The sequence below is a fragment of the Episyrphus balteatus genome, chromosome 3, assembly GCF_945859705.1.
Source record: "Episyrphus balteatus chromosome 3, idEpiBalt1.1, whole genome shotgun sequence".
Lineage (NCBI taxonomy): Eukaryota > Metazoa > Arthropoda > Insecta > Diptera > Syrphidae > Episyrphus > Episyrphus balteatus.
The window spans coordinates 52,211,846-52,233,110 of NC_079136.1; the positions used below are offsets into that span (position 1 = coordinate 52,211,846).

At 29.8% G+C, this 21,265-nt stretch overlaps 1 protein-coding gene across 2 annotated transcripts in view; it reads left to right on the top strand.

Annotated features, from left to right (window-relative positions):
• LOC129914075 (uncharacterized) overlaps positions 1-21,265 on the top strand; it is a 58,244-nt gene that overhangs the window by 21,174 nt on the left and 15,805 nt on the right. For both annotated transcript variants that reach the window (XR_008772133.1, XM_055993127.1), the window contains exon 2: positions 9,219-9,252. The gene's annotated coding sequence lies outside the window, so the exon portion shown is untranslated. The remainder of the gene's footprint in view (positions 1-9,218; positions 9,253-21,265) is intronic.

The following is a 21,265-nucleotide window of genomic DNA, read 5'->3' on the forward strand; positions in this document are numbered from 1 at the left end:
ACCGTCTTCCATATAGTTGTGGAACAGTGAGTGAACACATTCTCGATAAAAATGGTCAGCTATATTTTTTTTATCTTTTTTTATAAATTTTACTTACAAACTTAACTTATTTTAAGAATTAAAAAAAGAACAGATATTTGGTTTTCCGAAGAAGTTTAAAATATAATTTGTATCATTTTAAGTCTTTTTTTTTAAGAAAATTAGTAAATAGAAATGGCGGACGCCCAGTCCTAAAGTATAAAAATGCTTGTACAGTAAAACCCGCTTTAGAAAAACCCACTCAAGAGAAACCTGCTTAAGAGAAAATCCCGCTTATCTGAAACACTTGTCTGACCCCCAAATATATTTAAATTTTAAGTGAAAGAGGGACTGTGACATTTTGCCGTTTCTCTTAGTGGGTTTTACTGTATTGGATACCTGTCCGTTCAAATAACTTTGTTCAAAAATATGGTAGTCTGCAAAGTCAATGAAAATTACATGAAATGTGTTCGTAACTTTTCGACATTACGTTTTTATTATTTGAACTTCTTTAATACATTTTTAAATAGCACTTCTAGTTTTATTGTTTCATTCCATGATTCATTATGCAAAGTCAGTAACAATTTGTACTGATGTCAAATTTTGTGTATTACAAGACGGCATCAACATTTTCTGATAATTATGCGGATCTATGGTTATGGGTAACAAAAAATTATTGTGAATTTTCGTGTTGCCATCTGGAGGCAACAATCTGAAATCTCAAAGTTTACATCATCACTCTGCGTTTGTTGTATTATTATCATTCATCACAAACCGTTCGCTGATGTGATTTTTACCTTCGCCAATAGATAGCGCTAATTAGGAAAATTGTTGCAAATTACCAAAGAGGTACAACGCGCATAGTGTGTTGTGTGCTGTATTTCATGGGGTCCTATCTCCTTTTAAATGACGGGTTATACCATCATCACCTTGGAATACTGACGAGGCAATAGTCGCTCAGAGTGCAGCAGAAGCGCATCACAATATATCTTGGCAACCTTCAAACTTCTCATCAACATATGCCAAGCCGCATGTGATGTACATAAACACAAAAAAAAAAAAAAGTATAAAAAACAAAAAGATAAAATTAGTATCATGCATCATTCGCGCATGCACGCGTTTGATTAGATGCAAGATGCGAATAGAGTCGCTTACTGCATCAATTGCAACAAGGAAGTAATCATATGAGGTACTCATACGGATACGGATTACGGATGCACAAACCACAGCAAATGGTAGACAGTTGTTGCTGTCAGTGGCACAGCGTATTTATTTTTTTTTTTTTCCAAGTTTCAAACCAAAGGAGTTAGCTCATTTTTTTTGAGGAATACCTAGCTAGTTTTGTATGAATATATTTTAGCTCTTTTGTTGGAAAGTAACTAAGTTGATGTTATGTGGGAATTTTATTTTCTTTTTGTTTCATTTTTATTAACCTGTTGAGCTGTAGCTCATACAAAATGAGTTGAGATTAAATGAAATTATCAGTTTTTATTGTGAATCTTCATGATAATCATGATGAAGATAATTTGATAAGCTAAGTGAAGAGATATAATAATAAAATTGTTATTGCTTGTGGGTTTGTTTGTGAAGTTAATCATATTATAACTTGACATGTCTGCGCCAGTAATACAAATGATGAAAAGGTATAATCGGGCAGTGTTTTTAAATGAAGATGAATTGATGAGAATATTGTTAGGTTTACTTTTGATTATCTTCCTCTTCTATTAGTCGGAAAGTGACAAAGAAAGTTATGAAAAAAAAAAAAAAAACTAGTAATTATGCGACATATCAAAGAAAAACAAAATTGTAGTACGGAACAAGTTTTTTGATTAGTTTTTTCTCAGTGAATTTGAATATTGGTGTAAGCAATATGGACTTTACTAACGATGTGAGCATAGCGCACTTTATCTAATAAGCTGACGCACCGCTATTTTTATCATTTTAAAGGAACCATTAACTAGATTCTAGTTTTTTTTGCGCCTTAAGCCAATTACATTCAGAAATCACGACACCGATCGGGAAGATCGGTAGAAGATTTATAATAAGATTATTTGGAGATAGAACCGAAACGTTCTATGAAAAAAACTGATATACGAATGAAATTCAGCTAAATAGTTGCTTTTAACATGAGAATAATGAAGCAAAGGGTGTTTTTTTCTACAGAAATAAAAAAAACATTAATTTTACCTATATCTTAAATTTATTGCTTTATTTTCTTAGTTTTGATGCTAAATCCAAAACTTTAACCGACTTTCATAAGAGTATTATCATCTCATTTTTTTTTGTTTCAACGTGATTGCCGTGAAACAAATTAAAGGCTAAGCGTTATAGGTCTCAAATAGTGATGGGAACTATCGAATAAAAACTATCAAACTATCGATAGTTGTAAAATATATTAATTCATTCGATAGTTTTAAATCATTCATTCATTCATTTAGTTACTATTTTCATTCGAATAGTTTTTTTATTCGATAGTTTAGTTACTATTTTCATTTGAATAGTTTTTTAATACGATGGTTTTTTCGTTCAATAGTTTTCTTAAACGATAGTTTTTTCATTTGAATAGTTTTTTTTTATTTATATAGTTTATTCGATAGTTTATGCGATAGTTTGTTCGATAGTTTTTATTCGATAGTTTTTATTCGAATGAATAAATGAATGAACTATTCGAAAGGTTCAAATCATTCAGTTACTAACTATCGATAGTTCAAATCATTCGATAGTTCCCATCACTAGTCTCAAAAGTTGCGTATAGACTCTGAGGGTATACTTTTTTTTTAATTTTGAGATAACTTTTGGGCCTCTTCCAGCGATTATATAAATAGGTACCCTATTTTTGTCCTTTAAAGACTTTTAAAGCCCGAAAAGTTATTTTCAAATTAAAAAGTAATATCATATTCAAAGCTACTCTTTTGATATCTCTTTCGATGAAATACACAGAGAAAAATATGACCCGCTAAAAACTAACAGATTGCCATATTGTTTTACCGTCCATACATTTCATAAGGAAATCTTATTAAAATCAACGATTAATAAGGTTTTTTTAAGGAGATTTCTTATTACTTTTATAGAGAAAATCTTATTAAAATTTGACTGAAAAGTTGATTTTTTTTGCAACTTAGCACTAGAACAACAATCGCGATCAATATTTTCATGGCAGGTTGATTCAGGCGGTAAGGTGGCCGACTAATGATTTGAAGTCCCCAGTTCGATTCCCGGCCTGGTCGGCTTTTTTTTTTTTTTCTTTTCAAAACCCTACAAGTGCAGATTTTGAAACAATATAAGGAAAACCCGATTGTTTTAATAAGGTTTCCTTCTTGGATGAAAACCATAGAGAAATCTTATTGTTTTTGTTCTATTTTATGTGGTCTATTTTTCTCTGTGTAGGAGAAAAAACAAAAATCATCATAAATTGACGGGACACTTTACTGTACACTGTACAGGTTGTACAAGGACACTAACCTAGCCAAGTAAATATGCAGCGTCTGAGATGGCTAGGTCATATGGAGCGCATGGACAACAATGCTTCGGTCGGGAAAGTTTTCGACTCCAACTCGCTAAGGCGCGAACAAAAATTTAAGAATGAATGGTATACTTAAAAAAAAAAAAAATAAAATGAAAATGCTGCCATTTTTAATATTTTTTCATCTTAAATATTTTAATTTTTTTCTATTTTAAATTATTTTCTACCTCCCATACGAACACGATTATTGTTGTTTTTTGTTGGCCTTTTACTATAGCAGAATCCAAAAACAGCAATCTATAATAAACGACTTCTTTTACCCTTATTATGTATGCCTCTCTTAGCACCTTAGTGATTAAAGGTTAAAAATATGTATTTATATATCCAATCAATAAAAGTGGAGCTACCAAAAGGTCTATTTATAGATATTTTTTAAAAAGGACACGAGCATTAATATAGCTCAAGTTCAATGGTTCATCACAAAAAAATAAAAAAATTTAAAGTTGTACTAAAATTAGAAAATAAATTGATGAGTTGAGTTGGGTGTAGACAACATTTCTGATGGCTTAACATAACTTAACTGTTGGAAGAAAAATTAATTAAACTTACTGATTTTCTCGCACAAAAGACTTTTTCTAACCTCATAACAAATATCCTTGATTCAAATTAGTTTGCTACTTGGACATAAAGATTCTGCTCATTGAAAAAAGTCCTTAAATAAATACCTACATAATTTATTTAGCTTTACTTTTAAAATTCTAAGAAGATAATGAAGTAAACATTTACTACATTCTCTGACGAAAATTTTATTTTATTTGATTTGTTGACGAAAACCGCAAAAAACAACCACATTATTTTGTAAAATTAAGAAAAAAAAATTAACTAACCCAACCTAGAATTTCACAAATATAGCTAATAGGACCAATTATTTGCATTAGAGATTTAGCTGAAAGGTATTACAATTTTATAGGATTTCAACCTATTTTCCATTACATAAAAGATCAAGGAAACCTATCTATCTTCAAAGCACTCGACGTGGTTTTTTTTTTGGAGAGTGCCAAAAGCCAAACCTTAACCAATCCTCAAATAAACGTTTGTTATTTCATTTATTGTTGTTATATTAACAATCGTGACCGAGAAGAAATAAAATAAACAGGAAAAAAATAGAAACAAGAAAAATACGTCAATATGTGTAGTTTTTTTTTGTTTTATCTTTGGTTAAGTCTTGAGTGTTTTGAAGTTTAAGTCAAACTCTCTTGTTGCTCTTTCGCATGGCAGCATCACAACACCAACAATGTTTCTAGATAGACTTCAAGGTATTCTATATAAATTCGCAAAGAGTACTGTAGTCAGCAGAACATAATACTACTACTACTATAGTTGCAATTCTTTGAAGCAATTAAAATAACAGTAAATGAAAAAAAAGTAAACATTTTCCTCCAACCTTTGCGCTAAAAAAATAATAATGAAAAACACAACAAGAAAACGACAAGAAAGCTATACAAAAAAAAAAAAAAAAACAAAGTTAGAAAAAGCCAACGAGGTAACTGACTCTGTGACTTTGTACATCTTACAAAAGAGAGTGCGCGGGAAAGTCGGCGATCGATCTTGGTTACCGCATTCAGAGATGGATTGTACTTTTTTAAGGCCTGGATACCAAAGTTATTTCAATGCCATTATGCTTTTTAATTTTTTTAAACTTAAAGCCTTTTTATTTCATAAAGTCTGTAATGTAAACTTTGCAAGTATGTAATTAAGCTTATTTAAATAACATTGATAGAATGAGTAAAAGAATAGGACCTTAAACGGAACCCTGTGGTACACCAGAATTTATTTAAAGGTTTTAAGACTTGAGTCCTCACATTGGAAGAAAAATTAAAGTACAATCTTTTTCCATTTAAGAAATTTTATGTTTCTGGAATATTCTATGGAATGCAATTTAGATAATCTTAGGCATTCTTGGGTTGTTTAGAGAAATATCAATTTTGTGTTGAAAAAAAAGCAGAAGACTTTAGCTCTGATTTTATATCCACTTATATCCACGCCTTGACACAAAGTATGAGCAAATACAGACCTGGTTTAAGTCAGATGTTTCACTACATCTATGAGTACAGCTTCAACTGTATCGTACCGAGCGAGGCCGAGAAAAATAATAATAATAATACAAAAAAATAACAAGAATAAGTTTTAAATGGATCTATCGGTGAAATATTTTTTTTTTCTATTTTCATTTTCAGTGAATGAGTTTAAGATAGATAGATACTTCGGGAAAAAATATAGAGAGAGGAGAATAGATACAAAGATTCGTATAGAAAGTGTATAATGGAAATGTGCGCCGATGAAAAAATGATTAATGATCGCGAGAGATGGTGGCAGGCAGCAGAAAACAACGCGATCTGTGCCGCCAACAGATGATGGAGAATCATGGAGAATCGACCGATCGACTTTGGAGCTGGAGACACAAAAGCGGACCGTTTAGCATTGCCTCAAGATTGTCTGGGCAAGTTTTTTTTCTCTCCACTTTTTAAGCGCTTACCTACCTACCATTGAAACTGCAATAGAGTTTTAGAGTGTAACTGAAGGTTTTCTTTTTCTATATAATGTCTTCAAGTCTTCAGATGATACTCGCATTTCTATTAAATGCAGCATAGTTATGCGATTTGTTAAGTTTAGTATTTTTGTTTTTGTTGTTGTTTTGAATTAATGTATGAGTGTAGAAAGAGGAAAATGTGAATGCGACCAGAGTTTATTTCTTGGAACTTTGCAAGAGTAATCGCATCCTACAGAGTGGATATTAATTTTTTTTTCTAATTGAATTTAAGGTCGCACATTAAAGTGGGGAGTATAAAATGCATTATGGAGGGGGGAAATCTAAAGCTACATGGCTTTGTGTTGTTTGTCGTTGTTGAGAAAAAAAAAATAATAATACAATATTTATGAAGCATTGTTGCAATTCTATGTTGGGTATTTACAACTAGGAAGTGTATAGTTTTGAGAGATGAGCGTGACGTATGCTTTCCTAATTCATTCCGGCATCGAGATAAGACAAATACAAATGAGTAAGGCTTTGGTGTTGTGAAAGACATTTTCAAGGTTTTTTTTTTGTTTGTTAAAAGCGTAACAGAGGTCGAAAAGGTACATTGTAGTTTTTGTCTAATAAAGAGAGGTATAGTTGGAAATGGCATAGTTTTTAAGTTTTGTACAGTAAATTTTTTCGACTTAAAACTTAAATATTAAAGATAAAAAATATATATATGTATGTAGGTTAAGATTCATTGAAATTACTTAGCACTTTACAGTTAATTTTTTGTTAAGTTAACAACACGAAAAGTGTATTTAAAAAAGGTTTTCAATTAAAAGCCACTATTTACGAAATATAATCTTTCAGATAAGGTAATATTCATAGTATAATTTTTGTTGCGAATAATATTTTCGAATTTAAATCTATTCTATAAAAATGTCTACCTAATATGTATGTATTTATTTTGAGTCTCCAAATTTTTGTTTTTTGAAATGAATTAAAGTGTTAAAAAAGATGGCATTTACAAATATTGACGTGTGTTATATTTGTTAGTCATTATACAAATTAGTTAGCAAAAACCAATCCACTATACAATTTATTTCGATGGTATGTATATTACAAAAAAAAACATGTCCTTACTTTGATGTTTAGTATCTTACATGTAAAATTTACAATAACAATAACAAGTTGTGAACATCTTTTTAGAAATTTGAAAATATCACACAAAATAACAATTGGCTCCATTATTATTGTTCACTGATAACAATTTCTATTATGGAAACTATTTAAGTTTCTATAAAAAAAAATGTTACGCATACACCACAGTGACCAACTTTCAAATAATAATATATACTTAGAAAATTTCATCATCATCATCATATAATAAAACGGCGAACATGGTTTTTGTGGTACAAAATACCGGGCCCACAAAAACCAAAGGGGCATAAATTATACACCGAACGAAAGAGAATGACGTCTAGAAGTGCAGAATCACTTTTTTTTTTACTTTTTATTAACCGAAATAATGAAATTAAACAAATTAAAATTCGATATGAAAAAAAAAAAACAAAACAAAAACAACTGGAATATCTGTTGAAAAATTTCCAATCGACTGGAATGAAATGTCATTCATGACTGAATGAATGAATGAAAGCATTTAGCGAAAATCAAAAAACATTAAGGTGGTTTCACATTGGTGCGTTGTTTTAAGGTCGCATGTTAATTATGGTTAACTTTCATTGTTTTAGTTATCTAAGTTTAGAAGTAAGATGTTTGTTTTATTACCATGAATTTTGTATATAAGAACCAAGAAATATATAAACAATGGTGTGAATGACAAATTTGACTGAAGTTGGTGGAGGTTGAATGATTGAATGATGGAATTTGAACGAATGGAACATGAAACAGGTTGAATTGAATCGCAAAATGCAAGGTGCAAACACAATGCTCTTAAGTCGATTACACTTTGCATTTTCTTTTTCTATACTTTTTTTACGTAGTTGAGCGTTGTTAAAACGTAGTTCAACAATATCTAAATCAGGTTTAAAATATATCAAAAAGGAGGTATATTAAATACTTATGTATTTTGTCTTCAAAAAGTTTAGTTAGTCTCAAGAAAACAACAACAAATACTATAAAAAATAAATAAACTATTTTGGTATAATTGTGTTCAAAATTGTTGCAAATAAAAAAAAAAATAAAGAAATTGGCACTCGAATTTCGAGGGCTGGGTCGGCTAGTTTGATTTAAAAACTGAGTTATCCAATTTAAGCATAGACAAAAAAAAAAAAACAATTTATCCAAAAAAGGATTTATGTATTTTAAATGAAAAGCCGAAGGCAGTCTTTGTTTTTGATCAATATTTATTTAATTTTCACCGAAGGCGGGAGTTTCGATTATTGTTGGGATCTATTGGTTATATCGACTATGTCTCAGATATACCTACATACCCTAACCAATTTTTGTTTTATTTTAAAACATCTCATTTAGAACTTATACCTCCCATTTAATGATTTCATGATATTGCAATGTTCTAAAGAACTGCTCTTTCGACCTTAATTAACAAATTTTATGCAAACCTTATAGACAAATGTTTGTTATCAACCAAAATGGTTTAGTGCATTCAAGTTTTGAAAAAAAAAAAACCAAAATGAAATTAATTTGTTTGCTTATGATTTTTTCAATTTTTTCTTATATTAGTTCAATGCCACAGCAGTTTACAGAGGGCAAAAGTTGGAAATCATAAGCGAAATGTGAGAGAAAAGTTAGGACTAATCACCATGGCGGAAAGAGGAAGAAAGTTGTTTGGTGGAAGGAAGGTGGGGTAAAAAACGGTTTTTTATGTTTGTTTAGAATTCATAATAACTAATAAGTGATAACTGATAACAAATGAACAATGATGAAAAATGAAAGTGGGTCCCGCAATTCAGTCTGTATGTACGTAAAAAAAAGGTGGCCGTATTGACAATTTTCTTTACGCAATAGAAACAACTGATTGACAACACAAACTCGGTGTTTGATTTTTTTTTTTTCCAAAAAAAGTGATAAGAGGAATATTTCCATGCCAAGTTAAAACTGTAATGTTGTGTTCTCAAAGCTTCTTACTTCGCTATGTGACATGATTTTCCATCTTGTTTTAAAGTACATTTAAAAAAATAAATACTTTGTCTTCTTCTTTTTTGTAAATATTTAATATCATTTTCTTTTTTTTTTCAGGACTAAACCAACACAAAAGAAGCTAATTAAGAGGGTATGTAAAATTTCGAATACAAGACACTCGTTGTCAATTATTTACAATATGTTCAAAGTTTTCTCACCTTGTCTCATGTCCATGTCCAAGGAGCATAGGTACAGCATGTATCTTTACAAAAAAAAAAAAAAAAAAAAAAAAATTTGTATTTTTCTGTCTTACAACACGGTGACAAGTAAAAATGAAAGTCGTCCAAATAAAACCAAACAAAACATAGACTCTCGATTGTGTCTTCTTAAGCCAAATGGGATAATCCAGAGATGCATTTTGAATCTAAAATAACCATTTAACTGTGTATAACTATAAGCCAAAACTTTAACCAGCATCCATTGAACATAAGCATCCATATATATACAATGGCTTGAAGATGGCTGTTGTGTTGGATTTATGTGCGTGGTCGTAGGTAAGTAACCTTTTCCAGATGTAATCATCTGAACAAGATCACATAATTCGTCTTGTGAACTCTCCATTTTTGTTGGAGTTGTTGTTTTTTTTTTTTGTAAATTATCATATTGAGCTTATACAAAAAAAAAAACGTAATTTACCTACAAATTGTGCTGTTTCGTATTCACGAAAGCGCCATCCACTAAGCACGATGTGACTCACGATGCCTCCTCATAAATTACCTTTAGAGAAGACAGGTCGGAAATTAATTTTTGATTTTTTTTTTTTGCTTTTGTTGTTTGTTGTTTTTTTTTTCTTTATTTTTTTTTAGGACAAAGAAAAGTGAAATTTACATTTCAGATCAAGAGACACAAACATGCAAACAATTAAGCAGAAGATACAACAATATGAAATCGAGAGATCATTATGCATTTTCTGGTTAATTTTAAATTTAAATTTAGTAATACGACTTTTGTATATCGTTTGATCCATCAGTTTTGTCATCAATTAAAATGAAGAAAATACAAAATTAATTTAAAGGTCATTGAATTTCAAGTGTAAAGATAAACACTTTAAAAATGTATACATTTTATTTCCAATTCAAAGAAATAATAGTTTTTTTTTTTCTTTTTTTGTAATAATGTAAATTAAAGAAAATCCTTTGTTTTGAGTATTGGAAACTAGTTTCAAATATATCAAAAAAATAAAAAAAGATCAAAAAAAGGCTGCTAAAAATATATTATAAAGGAAATAAAACTAAAGCCGCAAACGCAAAGCTCAAAAGCTATATATTTCAAAACCCATGATAATTTTATGCTCCATTGAAAATATGAATCCATTTAAATGCAGTAAGCTCTTCAAGGTATTGAGAACTGGACAAGATTCACATATCGTCGGTAACGGACGCAAAGTTTTGTTGTTTTTTTTTTTAAATAAGATTTTGATGCAATTTGTTAGATATACGTACATAACTGAATACTACAACTCCTCAAACCAGGAATTTCCACTTAAATTCTAAATAAAATTATTTATGGTTAAAATGTCATGAAAATAACACGGTTTGGTAAAATGGAGTTTCACACCTTGCGTGAGGGTACAACGTCATGCGCGTAGGAAGGGGGGGTCCTGGGTGGGCCAGGCCCACCCTAGAAAATCAATGGCCCACCCTAGAAAAACCGACAGTTCTACGGAACCTTTAGTCTGGTATTAGCTCCCAATAACATTTTTTTTTTTAATATCGCTTGCTGAGAATTATAGGGCTGTATGTATGTTTAATAATTTAATTAATTTTTAAATTAAAATTAATTTTTCAATTAAATTTAATTTTTTACAAAATTAAGATTTTTGGACGTCAAATATCTTTTAAACGATTAGAGAAACGAAAATGGTGTCCAAGGCCTTTTTTGTAGAGCGTTCAATTTCATACAAGAATATGTAAAGAAACCTGCTAAAAAGCCGATTTATAAAAACATGATTTTTTTTAGTAGAAGGATAATATAAAAAATTGAAAATTGCAAAGCGAAGGACCTTTCCATTAATACAAAGATTTCATATTTGGTGAGTATATTCTAGAGATGTCTGGCAATCTATCGGAGTATAAAATCAAAAAAAAAAATTCGATTTTTTTGAACAAGCCTTGTGTTTATGTATATTTTTCTTAGTCAGCGATATGTATAAATACCCCGTTTATATGAGCAGTCTAAAAGGTCGGATTCAATAATTAGCTTTTTCAATTTAGGCCGTGTGTGAATTGCGTTAAATAGTAAACAGCATGTACAATTTTTGACACTATTGAGGTTAATAAAAAATTTTCAGCTGTTAAAAATGTATTGGGTTAAATTAGAGTTAAATTTTTTTTTTTGCTGATGCTTTTTTTTTTTTTATTTAAAAGGAGTATCATGGCAGAAAAAAGGCAGACAAAATTCTAAACAATAATCCATACAGCTGAAATTTTTTTTATTAACCTCAATAGTGTCAAAAATTTTACACGGTGTTAACTATTTAACGCTATTCACACACGGCCTTAGACCGTGTGTGAATCGGGTTAAATACTAAGCCGAGAATATATTTTTGATACTTTTGAGGTGAAAGGATAATTTCAGTTGTCAAAAATTTATCCTGCTCTAGGAGCCGGTTTAATTTTTATTTTCAGAGAATAAATTTTTTGCAGAATTTTTGGAGTATTTTTTTCAATAACTAATCAAAAACTGAATATAAAGAAAGAAAATTGAAAAAGTAGTACAAAATTATGAGTGTATATTAGGAAAAATTTGTATTTTTCAATATATTTCATTTTATTGATAATGAAAAAAATTGTTAGTTACCCATTAATGGCAGCACAAAAATAAAATTCACATGACAACGCATGTTGGAAGTTTGTAAATTGTTAATATTTATACTTTTTTTTAAATCATTATTTCTTTCGATTTGCAGAAAAAAAATATTTATCTACGTTAAAAATGTATCCAAATTCACACAGCTAAATTGAGCCAAAGATATCCTCAAAGGTATCCTCTGCTAAATATTTAACATATGGATTTAGAGTCACATAGTCACCCGCATACAACAACTTTTATTTACAAATTTTTATTTTTATATGTACATACACTTCTGGCTTAAGTTTCAAGAGCACCTTAAACAAAAAAATAAAGCAAATAAAATTGAGAACTTGGTAAGGTTAGTTTTTAAAGCCAATCGCTGTCATAAATTGCGATTGAATTCAACTTTTGTGTAGCTCAAAATAAAAGTGATGTAACTCCATCCAATTGCATTTCGATATATCAAGCTTTTAAAAAACGGAATACCATATTACACTACACAATATAAAAAGAAAAACCAGTAACTTTTTATATTGAAAGATATTAACATACGATACCATTGAGCAAAAAACACACATTTTTCAAAAAAAAAAAATGAGTTACCCCACTATTATTGTAAAAAACGCATTAACCGATCGAATATATTATTAAAAATAAACTTTTGGCAAATTTTAAGTTATTAAAAACAACAGAGAGTGGCAAATTATTTGCCAATTAAAGTCGAAAATTAAATAAAATGCACGACTGTGTCACGTAGTTGCTGTAAACTAACTAACACTTATGTTAGTTTACAGATTTAAATTTCAAAGAAGTTTTGTTGATGTTGGGGAAGAGCCGACATTCAGGGCAAAGTTTTGTTAAATAATTTTTTTTTTGTTATTAGACTTTTTTGAGAAAAACTAAAAATGCAGTTTTACGCCTGCAAAGTTTAATCAAAATCGTTAGAGCCGTTTCAAGTTCAAGTTATTTGGTATAACTTGAAGAATTTGTATGGGGGTAATTAAGGTAGAAAAAGAACAAAAAAAAACAACTTTCAGAATTCTATAAAAATCATCTGTACCAAATTTGAAGAAAATCAGTCCACTGGTTTATGGCTGTGGAAATGTGTACAGATGGACGTACAGACGCACGGACAGAATTCCTAGATGCACTTTTTCTTAATTCTCCACCATCGTAATGTTGGTTTTGATTAACACCTCGACACGAAACCAATACTTGCCTAGTAAAAAAAAATTGCAAACTCATGGTTATGGCTTCTGGTCGATGATAACATCTGGCCCACCCTAGATGAAATCTCTAGCTACGCCCATGTACAACGTCCTAAATTATATTCTTTTTGTCAGTAATTGGTTAACATACCTATTCAATTGATTTAATTACTTGGCCATTGAAAGAACGCATTTAGTTTTTTTTTTAACTTCAGCGGTCACTGTGGCGTATGCGTAATATTTTGTTACATTATTGAAATTTATTGACCTTTGTTTTGGCTTTTCGCTGCTTTTTAAAATTTTTTAATTGTTCATATATATTTCTCATTTGATGTGTTACTACTTTTGAACTCTTAAAAAAATCATTGTCATTTTGAATGTTCGGCTATTTCAGTTGTAGAGACCCACAATGGCCTAAATTAATTAAGGCACCACCCTACAAACAATTTTGCTTCTATAAAGCTTTATACAAGCAATTATAGCACCTGTAAAGCTTTATAGAAGCAAAATTGTTAGTCGGGCATGACTCTCACGGCCTCATTTATAACTATGTATGTACTATGTACAAAGCAGATTTCGCCCAAAATGTTTAGGTATATTGAAACGTCAAAACAGTCATTATGTAAAACTTTTAAAAATGTTTCAAAAAACACATTTTTGGATTTTTTAGAAATATTTCAAAATATTATTTTGAATACGGGTTGATGAATTTTATCGAAATATCGTTTTTATGTGTTTAATAATATTTTCTTAAAATTGGCATAACAACTTTTTTTTTTTAATTTTAGAAAATTTTTATATACACTCCTGCTCAAAATTAACGCACAGTTTTTTCTTCTTTAGTTATACCGCTGTATCTAATTTAAAATGGCTTAAGAATAAGTTGGTGTATTTTTTACTTGATCAATAGGGCAAGTATTGGTTTCGTATAAGAAATAAATTTTGAGGTTTTAATCAAAACTAACATTACGATGATAGAGAAGTCCAAAAAAGTAGGTTTCGTCATGACGTCCGTGGGTCTGTGCGTCCATCTGTTCAAGTAGCTACAGCCTAAACGGGTGGACGGATTTTCTTGAAATTTAGAATAGATGTTTTTTTTTCGTAATTTCTAAGGTTGTTTTTTTTTTTTGTTTTTTAATATCTCGCTTAAAACGTATACCATACAAAATTTTCGAGTTATTGCAATTTTCTCGAAAACGGCTTTAACGATTTTGATTAACTGTACAAAGGTCTAACATAGTATTTCTCTAAAAATACGGATAATTGAAATATGGTATTTCCGTTTTTTTAAATCACTCATGTCGGCTCTTCCCTTAAATCTTTAATTGAATCGTTTATTTTCAAAACATGATAAGTCCATTTTGATTGTTTTTTTTTTTGTAAAACCCACAAAAAGGATGAATTTATTAGTTCTTATAAATTTAAATCTTGATTAATAGATAAATTTGATATATAAGGATAATATTTGCATTTAAAGTAACGATCAAACTTCTTCAATACAAAAAATATGGTGTCAGAAACTTTTTCTGACCAAATGGACTTATAATGTTTTGAAAATAAACGATTCAATTGGTTATTGCAATTTTGTCGAGAACGGCTCTAACCATTTTGATTAATTTTTGCATACGTTATATTGAAAGCAATTGCAATAAAACTGCATTTTTAGTTTTTCTCAAATAACAAAAAAAAAAAATGTATTTAACAAAAATTTGGTCTCCATGTCGGCTCTTTCCCTACAAAAACCAAATTTCTTCAAAATTATAGAGGCAGCTCTTATAATCAACACGTTTTTTAACATCAAAAAGCTTTGAACTGCAAGAGCAAGTACGTGCGAACCCAGTCGTGAATTTTATTTAGAACGGCTCTAACGATTTTTGAATTTTTTTTCTTAAAAATTCCTGTTTATGCAAGAAATAAAATGGTTTTGTGTAAAAGATCATTTAAAACGGTGTTTAATTAATTATAAAAACGGATTTTAATTTTTTTACACTACTTATGAAATTCCATAAAAATATCAAATTTTCCCTAATTTTATTCAGTACAAAGCTTTAACATTAGAGTTACTTTTACCATAAGAGCAAGTACGTGTGACCCCAGTCGTGCATTTTATTTTTAAATATTTTTAAAAAGATTTGCAACACATTATTTCTATTTCTTACAATATAGGATTAAGTATCTTGTGCACATTTACCATACAATACAATAAGTTAAATAAAAATTAAAAAAAAAGGATCGCAAATGTTCATCCACAATTGCATTTGAATATTATTACATTGAACATAATTTGGTTATAGTAAAAGGTTTTAAAAGACTTTCATCTAAATGAAATTCAAATAAATCTTTTAACTTTTCAATTCAAACTTAAAGTTCAAAAGGAAATAATATTACTACTCTGGTATAATCCAAATGTGCAAAATCATTTCACATGAATTACTAAAGCGAAAAGTTATATACCACAACCACAGAAATGACCATTATAATCATATTCGAGAAGGTGGTGTATTGCATTAATTCGTTGTCTTCGCCCGCACACTACACATATAAAAAAAAAAAACTTTTAATGCCTATAGCGATGAATCGCTTGCATTTCATTTAACCATTGCACGGACTTTGGAACCCAATGAGAGAGAGAACAGCTATATCCACGTAATTTCCATATCCACACATAAATCATTCTCGAACTGGACCCAAAAATAAAACAAAACATTATAAAGACCTGAATGATAATGTTGCATGTGCATGCAACATGCATAACTGTGGGAACTGGTGTCTGGTTGTGAGTCATTATTGTATGGTGGGTGACATGGCCAGGCCATACGGCTCGGCGCAGGCTAAATCACCAACCGGCTTCTTGAATAGGCATGCAATCTATGATGTGATGTGAGATGTAAGTGGAATTGTGGTAGCCAATGGCTTAATACTTTTGCAACTGTTTTTTGCTAACCGAATTTTGTTTAACCTTTTACAATGAAAGACCTGTTTTTCAAGACAAAAAATGATACTCACCTACTTGTTTTTTTTTTTAGTTTAATAATTTTGTATTGTGTTCAAAAATTGAGATAATTCTATCGATTACTGTGGGTTTGTACATTGTACCTACTACTTATTGGCAAAAAAAGGTCAAGTGATATTGTAATCAAGTGACCCTACCATGTCAAATATTGGCTACAACTAGGGAAAAATATTAAAGAAACAGAAATATCACCTCCATTAATCTAGTTCCCACGGTAGGACAACCCTAGTACCTACCGATAATTCGGTGGATTTCTGATTCCAGAATCACAGATGCTTCTTCTTCAAAATATAGAATAAGTGACAAAAGGAACTTTAAGAAATGTGGGAAGACCATATTTTATTAAATGCTGAAGCGGATCTTACAGCAATTTTTGAGCTATAGCCACTTAATCACCTTGACGCTTGAAGGAATTACAAGCAGCAAGAAAAATTGATTTCATGAACAAAATTTCTAACATGGTGAAATAAATCGTGACTTAATAAGAGCAACTTCTGAATTTCAGCTTATAAGGCTTGAAAAGTGTAGGTGTTGTTGTATTTAAACTAAATTACGACATCGTTAGTCCAAAACTTTAAAGATCAATTCTTCTCATAAAGCCATTGACCCATTTGATTTGGGTGGCAAGTGTTCAGTTAAACTGCTTTATTTTCTCACCAATTTACCATTTGTGACAAACGCCCGCCATCAACGACGACACGACGTGACAATTAAAGCTCAAGAGATATTAAGATCCCAGGTAAAGTGGTCAAAATTGTTTTCATTGATTCCTATTTAATTTGCGGTTTTATGATCACTATAAATAATAAACAAACAAAAAATAAAACATAAATTCAGAATAAACAAAGATGACTGATTTTTATTTTGTTTGTATAAAATATAAGAATAAGATGACGAAGACAATCAATTAACATCATCAAAAAGTCACAAAGGTATAGGTACCTATAAATAAATTGATTGATCAGTTAAATAAACTGACTTGAATTTACTTAACACGTAAGAACATTAATTCAGTACAAGTTCATGATTTCAAAGTGATTTTAATCCAAGCTTTATAAAATAAATTTAAAAGTTTAATTATGCCTGGATGACTGATCACTTTTTAAGATTAATTTTATTTATACAGAAAAAGTATTAAGTAAATGATAAAAATAAGAATTAAAAGAAAACAAGTTTTTTTTCAATATTACCAAATTTAGTAGACATAAGGTTTTGTGGAAATAAAATATTATGTAATTTCTTTGAGAACTTACATTTTTTGTGCCTATATATAAAATATTGCTTAAAGGTTTGAAAACCTTTTGAAATTTTTGGAGTAGAGGCATGTAATTTGAGTATTTAGTTTTATAGCCTTTATGCATCTACCAACATTTAGCCAACAAAGTTTTTTGAAGATATCAATTCGTCTAAAAACTTTTATTGAGGAGCCGAAAAATCTCGCATTCCTTGTATTCATTTCTTACACAGGACTTTACAGTTTGTGTTTTAAAAAGTACTAACCCATTTGTGTATGAAAACGGACTCTATGCTATGACTTGCCTACTGTATCCTTCAATCGCAATGGATTTTTTAATTAATTTCGATGACAAGGCGATGCTGATTCAACATTACAATCCCCCATAGATTTTGACTGATGTAAGCCATTTATGGATCATAGAAAAAGTTGTAACTGTTATAGAAATGAATCATTCAATATCTTCCAAGAATCTAATGTGGTCACCTAAGTGGTTATATGTTTTTAATTATCTAATATAATTGAATGAGTTCTATATTACACCTTAGACCGGTAGGTAATAAATAAAAAGTTGTGAACCCGTTTAAGAGATAAATAAATTTCCAACCCACGTTAATTTTATTGACAACACCAAAGAGTGAGTTCATTTTATTATTTCTATAAATGTAGCTTAATAATACCAGTCAAGTAAAGTGTCTGCAATGAAATCATTCCTGTCGCGCAATGAAAACAATATTTTTTTACTCTGCTGTAATCCGTTTATGACTCAACAATCTTGAAAAATCTCGAAACCTCAACTATTCGTATGTGTGTTCGCCTCAAGGAATCCCAAACAATAACAAATCATTATTTTTTTTTATAAAAAAAATTATAAAGCCAAGCTTCTAGAGGGAATTGCTTAGGCTTCCTTCTCATTATAATTTCCATAAAAATAAAAAATAATAATAAGAAAAAAAAAAAAACTAGCTTGAGATTTGAGTACAAAGCCATATGAAGAATGAGGGCCATCATCGCGCAACGTTTCTCATGTTGCAGACATTGGAGTAATATTGCAACAATTATAGTGCACCAGCAGAAAAAAATATAAGAAAAAAAAAAAAAAAAAAAAAATAGCAGAAAGCTGAAATATTAATAAGAATACTCTTATACGTGTGTTGTTACTTGAAGAGCAGACGTGTCGCTTCGGTTGGTCGGTTACGACTCGGCATAGCGGCGGCGGCGGCTGCGCGTCTTCAACGTTATGGATACAATGGCAGACCGTCACGTTTTGTACCAAGAGCATTGGATTTTGTTCTTTTTTGTTGTAAATTTATTTTCTGTATTCTATATGAAAAAAAAAAAATAATAATAATAACATTTCATGAACCATGACGCAAGCATGAGTTACGTCATTTCGGTTTGTTTTATTTTTCGCCCATGCCGCCGCAGTCATGAGTGTTTTAATTTAGTTTTAGATGTTTATATTTTTCTACTGCAAAAAAATTTAATAAATTTAAACATGCTAAGTTAAATTGACACTTGTAGATTTGCATCTGTCAAATAACGAATCTTAGGGCATGAAAATGTTGAAATAAAAGTATTTGAACCATTGCTCATAAACTGTAATATATGTATATTGACATTTCCTTTTAAAATTTATAATCACAATAAATGTGGGCAAAAAAAATTGAAAAATTATACCTTCGAAAGGACATGTTAAAATTTGTTCAATAATTCTTTTTTTTTTCAAAAATCTGAGTTTAATTACCATTTTTTGAAAAACTCTTTCTTCAATTTACTTAATTTTGATTTTACAAATATAAATAAGCTTCTAGCTTTTTCAAAATGTATATTTAAATATTGTAAGTGTTGCCGTTGTGTTCAAATATTGTTTGTGTGTTTAAAGTCAATTTGTGAGAAAATTGCATCTATCGCCTAAACGATGGAAGATTGTCCTTCACTTCCATATAGTTGTTTTACTTTAATTGTCTAGACAATCTTTTGGCATTAGTAAATTTATGAATTTTAAGCAAATTTTTTGAAAAAAAATTTGTTTTTTCACAAAAATCTTCAATTAAATTTAAAAAAAATTAAAACGGCAACAGCGGCAATTTGTAATCTATAGATTTTAAAGTATTTTTAATTACCGACGTTTGAAAAAAAAAAAATCATTAAAATCAGAGCTGTTCGGCCGGGTTCCCTAATATTGCCATTTTTTTTAGCTTTAGTTACTCCACTAAGGGCCAGTTGTACAAACGTGGTTCAGCCTCGGATCAGGAATTTACCCTTCCGATTTCGGCGGATTAGCTGCGGGTCAACTTCGGTTCAAGCATGAATGTGGCTATTTTTACATATATGGACCTTGAACCAGTGCTAAAACTCAGCTATGCTTTCGATTTAAGAAGATAAACGTTGCTGATCCACGGATTAAATATTTGTACAACTAAGGGTTTCATACCAATTTCATTATACAAAATTTAATTTAGGTAATGTTTTTTTATAGAAAACTATTTAAAAACAAGCATTCCAACGATTTTTAAACAGAAGTTTCCAGACATTCATTGTAAAAGACAAAAATAAATGTTGGCACACTTCATTTGAAGGTTGATGTGTTTTTGTAATTTTAAACAGATTAAATTCAAATTTAATTATTATTATTGCTTTTTTCTTTTTGTGTATAATATTTAACATTGTAAAGCTACAGAAGTTGTGTAGTAACTTTTTTAAGTTTTTGTACAGAAATAAATGTTACGCATACACCACAGTGGCCCGCAAATCGTTTCGATGAAATGTCTAGGAATTTTTCCCAATATGAGAGCTAAATTTATACAAATAGAGTCGAGCATCGAGGACTTCAATATGGGGTTGGTGTGGTAAAAAAATCCAGCCATTAACATTTTGAAAAAATAAAACTGGATTTACATCGTAAACGAAATATTAACAAAAAAATACCACTTGCTGTATTTCGAAAACCATAAACGAATCTAGAATTATTCTACGAGTATAATAGAAAAAAAACTATTAAGTGAAGAGAAATCATATACAGGGTGTCCCAAAAGTAATGGATCAAACGAAGTATGCTGATAGGCCAACTTTAGGGCTCTCAGAATTTGGTAACTTGTTTACCCCAAATCTTTACGGTTTTCGATTTAATGCAGTTTCTGTGAAATTTCGATAAATCCCGACTTTGCAACAGTATTTCGCTTCCTCCGCTCATAATTGATTTTGGTTTTTTACAATTCTTTCACTAAAACATTGCCTAATAATAAGAAATAAATAATTAATCAAAATATTTTTTATTTCATTCGCCATTTTGCTGCAAATTAATTAACAGTTCCATGATTTATAAAAACTCAATTTCTTACTTTTATTTCAGAGCAACACCATGAAAAAAAATTGTATGGTGTGACCCGGCCTGGTTTATTATTTTGAAAACTTGCCGTGTTATTGCAGTTTTCAAAAATGTATAAAAGATTCCAAAGTTGAAGTTAGAACTAAAGATATTACAATTTAAAAGCAACAAAACAGGGTCTTTCAGAGAAAAATAATAAAGGAAAATAAACTTTCTCGACTGTTGTTTGTTTATTTCTTTTTGAATAAAAGCCTCGATTTTTGTTTGTTATTTTGCTCTGAAAACCTCTGTTTTTTTTGGATTCAAATTGTAATATCTTTCGTTCTAATTTCATCTTTGGAAACTTTTATTCATTTTTGAAATCTGTAATAACACGGCAAGTTTTCAAAATAATAAACCAGGGTCACACCATAAAAATTTTGTTCAGGGTGTTGCTCTGAAATAAAAGTGAGAAATTGAGTTTTCATACAACTGTTAATTCATTTGCAGCGAAATGGCTAATGAAATAAAAAATATTTTGATTAA